This window comes from Brienomyrus brachyistius, chromosome 2, assembly GCF_023856365.1.
Source record: "Brienomyrus brachyistius isolate T26 chromosome 2, BBRACH_0.4, whole genome shotgun sequence".
NCBI classification, from domain to species: Eukaryota; Metazoa; Chordata; class Actinopteri; order Osteoglossiformes; family Mormyridae; genus Brienomyrus; species Brienomyrus brachyistius.
The window spans coordinates 32024578-32030353 of NC_064534.1; the positions used below are offsets into that span (position 1 = coordinate 32024578).

At 42.5% G+C, this 5776-nt stretch overlaps 1 long non-coding RNA gene across 1 annotated transcript; it reads left to right on the plus strand.

Annotated features, from left to right (window-relative positions):
- The first annotated feature begins 209 nt into the window (after nt 1-209).
- Nucleotides 210-4462, plus strand: LOC125722670 (uncharacterized). Its single transcript, XR_007386508.1, has 5 exons — nt 210-318; nt 1910-2171; nt 3251-3267; nt 3739-3840; nt 4330-4462. It is a non-coding gene; the product is annotated as an uncharacterized LOC125722670 (long non-coding RNA).
- The last annotated feature ends 1314 nt before the right edge of the window (nt 4463-5776 follow it).

The window sequence follows — 5776 nt, forward strand, 5'->3', positions numbered from 1 at the left end:
CGGATGAAAACAAAGGGGAGCTGGCCAAGGAACACAGGGCTGGATTTCAGGCTCAGGGGCAGGAAACATCCGGCTTGGTGCTAAATATGGAAACCCTCATTGTCTAATCACACATGCGAGTTACCACAGGTGAAAGAGGACTTGTCAGCTGACTTCACCCCTTCCCCCAGAGATCCATATCCTCCCTCATCATACCGGAAGTTTATGGAAAAATACCTAAGACAGCTGTTTTTAACCACCATCAATGACTTCCCAGTTCTTCAAACGGTGGACTTCCCAGAGGATTAAGATTCCTGCCTCCCTGCATTTGACTTCCAGGTAATTCTACTACCTCTCAAACCCTCCTAGATATTTTTCCAAGATGTTATGAAGCTGGGGGGTTGTGGCCCCTTCAAGCCCTATCACGCCTGGAATCAATTCTGCATATCTTTGCAACAATTTTTTTCATATTTACTATGTAACAAAGCAAATGACAAACATGCACAATGGCTATTGTACCCTTGCCGCCGTTAAGGTAAGGTGCCCAGATGTCATTCTCAACTTAATAATATTAGCATTTGCTAACTATCATAGATAATTAACAGGATGAAATACTGTGCTATTGAGTGACTTCACTTTATATCTGCAACGAGGTACATATAGAGGAACTTGTTGTGGTTCCTTTGATAGGAAAATTGTGTGTTTTGAAGGACAGCCAAGTAAAACTGGGTACAAAGATAATGTTGTCCTCCACCTGGAGCAGAAGTGATATTTCGGTTGTCGGAAGTTTCCTTTCACGGTGACAGAGTATGTGCGGCCATGTTGCCCGCTGTGGTCTCTTTAGCATCGCATGTGGGTCTTATTTTATTTTTAGGAAATCTGAAGCTTTCATGTTCTACTGGGAACTTCTCCGCAGTGTCATCTCCAAGTGCGTTAATCTAATGATCTCCCTGAAGGCCAAAGCTGAGGTTTTTTTCTTCTGAGAAAAGCCCAGGAGCCGATGTCTCCCGCAGTGGAGCTCACTATATACTAATAGGATTATCCTAGAGCCACCCTATGTGCCCTGCTTAAACACTGCACATTCTGTTGGCTTCTAGTGTAATTTGATAGTTCATTTATCCGCCTGGTTCTCATACCTTTTCACCTTGTATTGTGGAAAAAATGAAACAATACAGTCGGGGAGTGAACACTGATTTGTCTGAATGCATGTTGTTTTCTTTTCACAGTAAAGGCTGGTTCATACATCTCTGCACGCGTACTAGCGGATCTGTCTGCTCCAATGTTTATGATGCGTTTGAAGTCATTGCTGCACTTCAAATTTGTGTCCACGCAGCAGCGTAGGTCTGGACATGCTCAGCATGACCGATTCACTGGCGTCCACTTTAAATACCAACATGGATGCTTTTGACGAGTGCTGGGGTAGTTCGCAAACCCTACAGACTATTTACAAGGTAATGAAACTGCTACATACATATAAATGTGTGTGCATGCGTGTGCAGACTTGTCTCGAGTTTAAAATCTCACGCCAGCTAGCTGACCAAAGTTGGCCACCCTATGAGCTGGTTTTCTGAATTTGTAAAGCATAGAGAAACGGACATAGAGTAAATCTCACTGCCATGGTACGTGTGCAGGGAATATCAGAATAATATTTTATATTGTTACTAAAAATATATATAACACAGAAAGTACACGGCTTGACCAGAGAACTACGAACGTTTCCATGTACACGTACGCAGAGTGGATACGCGAGTGTTGCGCTTATGCGGAGAAGTATGAACCTGCCTTAAGAATGAAAGATAGACTTGCATACTATCCATGTTGAACCTTTAGATGGGTGGATGGATGGATGAATGCATAGATGTATAGTAGCAGGGTGGGACAAATTCTGAGGATTCGTTTTCAAATCCATCCTTTCTTTCTCCTTTGGCAGACATTGCTCCCCCTCTTGTCGGAAGATCTTCTTCTTCAGAAAACTTCAGGAATCTGTTTTCTGCCCACTGCACACATTTCACACGAGCAGCAAAAGCGCGGAGCAAGGTGCAGCTGTCTCAATAGACTAGGTTTTCTTCCCCTTGTATAGTTCGGTGAGTACACCAAGATGGCCTCCACGCTGGCGTATTCCACCTCGCCATCTTGGAGATGCTACGGGTTACGAAGTCTGATGGCGGCTGGCAGGAACATCTCAGCCAATGGTGTGCTCTTGCCTCTAGTTTCTACTTTTCTAGCATTGCATTTAAAGCAGCGATAATAGGCTTTGTTTTCCCTCCCCTGTTAACATCTGTGACAACCCCCACCCAGGAAGACTTTCTGAACAAGTCACACGTTTCATTCAGCCAAAACTGATGAATAATATTTTAATTAAATAAGTGGTTGCCACCCTTGGCCTACCAAGTTATGCAGCAATTGGTGCTGGGTTTTAGTCTTGGGATGAGAGACCTGTAGGAAATACTATTTCTGACAGAAGGGGGCACACTTCACACCTGGCCAACTAAAATACCAATGATATATTGCAGTGATATTGATAAGCCAATAAGGGTGTTCTTTACTCTGGACAAATTACTGTACAGATGTACAACTGCAGAGAAGTGTAGTTGATTGGCCAGTAGGGGGCATGCTTCTCTGAGGACCAAATAAATTTCTGGTGGGTCCCGTGCAGCGAACGACATACTGTAGAGGGTGCTGTTCTAAGTACATTCAAAGAAATTAATCAGAGGTTCTGACATATTGTGCTTGATCCCATGGCACTCTTCAAAAGAGTAGCGGCGTCTTCCCTAATCCCACTTACCCGCTTTCCCCCTCCCCAAGGAAGAATAGTCACGGACTCTCTTGACCAGTTAAATGAATGTTCTAAAGCTATAGTGACCATGTAAACACTACACACTCTAAGCCTAATTCACATTTAGGAGCATGAAGTGCTTTAATCATCAGTACCCTATAAATGTAGTCTTTTATCTTTTTAAATCTGATGAGTCAGAATGCCCCCATCTTTCAGAACCTCTCTGTTTGCTGGAAGAAGTAGAACTGATTTCTCAGCAAAAAGTATTTAGTATAAAATGCACACTAAATGCAAACAGATTTTAAGTTTCTTGACTACTAAATGACCATACAGTATATTACTAGATATATACAAAAAAGTTGAGGTTTTATTTATATAAATAAATTATTTGAATGGATTATATTATTGGGGGTATATCTTTGGTATGATTCTCTCTATCTATCTAACTCTCTCTCTCTCTCTCTCTCTCTCTCTCTCTCTCTCTCTACTGACCAGAGACAAGGAGGTTAATGGTAAGATTTGTTCAGTTGTGGTCAGTTGTTTAAGCCGGACTCATTCCCTAGATAACTACCACTGCCTGCTTGTAACTGCCCAGCTGGAAACTTACTGTCATTCCTGTTTATCATACCAAGCCCAACAGTAATAAACTCCGTTCCAGGGATACTATTTCCCCTAAGGTCCAAATCAGCATCACAAGGGAGTTGCCATAAAAAATAAGAAAAACTTTTTTTAGCATATTCAGAAAATCACCTTGCGACCCCTCCAATTATTTACCGACCCCTCAGGGGATCACGACCCACAATTTGAGTACCACTGCTTGAACCGCTGATCTTGGTCAGGGCCACCTGGAACTTACCCCAGGCAGTACAGGTCACAAGGCTGGGGTTCACCCAGGATGGGACGCCACTCTATCACAGGGCACATACATTTTCAATGTGAGAGTTTGAGCTACCAATTAGAGTAACTGTATCTCTCTGGATAAGGGAAGAAATGAAAGAAAAGCACATGAAGAAAACAAAATGGGCCAATCATACAGACTGAAGACCCAGAGCACAGGAGGGATGCAAACCCTCAACCTTGTGCATGTAAGGCAACAGTAGCCATCTTTATTTACGTAATTTAAACGTGGATAGCTGGAATGAGTTTTATACAGCTGGCAATAAAGACTGCATGTTGCTTTATTTCCTTATAATTGGATATGCGAGCAGGGATCTCAGCTTCTAGAAGACCTTTAATTATATGGGTTAATTGGAGTGCAATTAATTAACGATTTCAATGCTTGCGATCAGCATGGAACAATGTTAATTTTTCACTCAGGCTAAATAGGTATATTGTTGATGAAATCAGAATTTCTTCAGCTTTTTCCCTTTCTGTAAGACTTTGTTTATATAAAAGATGACAAAGTAATTAGCAGAGATATAGATACTATACAGGATGTACCTCAGCCTGGAATACATCACAGTCACCCCCCTCATGGATGGGAGATGTAAATATGGATGGATGGATGGATGGATGGATGGAAAATCAACCCTTGTACCCTTGTAACATCAGCCTATTTTCTCTTTTGTTTGCAGTTCTTGAAATATGAAGCAGATAAACTTCCCACCACACAGTGGCAGATGCCAAACCGTTTGATGTGTAATAGATTCCATGTCCACCTCAAATCGCAAATCAATGCTTTCAGAAGATTAAAGATCCCATGCACCCCTCTGTAAGGAAGGTTTTTTGCTGAACTTACCAATTCCTGGACAGAGGTTATTTATTGACCGACTATCTGAACTACTGATACGGTCAAAATCATTTCTCTTCAGTTGCATATTTCTACGTGGTTTATTTAACATTGAAGTTCTTGTATTACTTAAATTATTTGTCAGAGCATGTCTATGGCCAAGGGTGTTTCTAACTGTTGGAAAAAATCAGGGGCTAAGTCAAGTTTACCCAGGGCTTGATTTATTTATTTATTTATTTTTTTTTGAAGGAAGACTGGTATCATGGGTAAAATACCCAGGGCTAGGCTTAGAATTTGGGCCTAACAGCACACATATCCATGACTCGTCATCCATCCATCCATTTTCCAAACCGCTTATCCTACTGGGTCGCGGGTGGTCCGGAGCCTATACCGGAAGCAATGGGCATGAGGCAGGGAACAACCCAGGATGGGGGGCCAGCCCATCGCAGGGCACACTCACACACCATTCACTCACACATGCACACCTATGGGCAATTTAGCAAGTCCAATTAGCCTCAGCATGTTTTTGGACTGTGGGGGGAAACCGGAGTACCCGGAGGAAACCCCACGACGACATGGGAAGAACATGCAAACTCCACACACATGTGACCCAGGCGGAGACTCGAACCCGGGTCCCAGAGGTGTGAGGCAACAGTGCTAACCACTGCACCACCATGCCACCCCTGACAAGCATATGTGAATTATTAAAAGGTCTCACATGTATTCAATATAGCTAAGTTGGTGACATCGTGGAAACTCTGCTGGCACAATGTAAGATGAACTTTAATGAACCACTGGACACATGTTAAGAGGAAAGAATATTGCAGCTGAAAGGGGGCAGCCCTCACCCCAAATCCACACATCATCTCAGATGTGAATTATCATCATGAAGCAAATCCTACCACCACCACCACCCCCCCCCCCACCCCGCCCGCCCTTGCTACGACATCCTCCTCCAGGATATCAGTTGCATCCAAAACACAAGGTTATTTGGGTCAGTTCACTACATCAGAAATCACAAACAATGAAACGAAAAATCATAAATCAATCATGATTAATTTTCTTTAAACTAAACTTATAGACATCCTTGATGTACTGTAAGTTTGGCACTCAGGTAGCAGAATATGATATTCTTACTGGCTGATCTGTCCACAAATGTAACTGAATTAACTGAAACTTACAAAAGAGAACAGAACGATTTTGCATTTAGCAGAATAAATGATACTAGAATATGTTTAGGAGGCATTGTGGGTACAACAGCGAATCCCCCAAGGAGCAAGGAGAATGTTGGC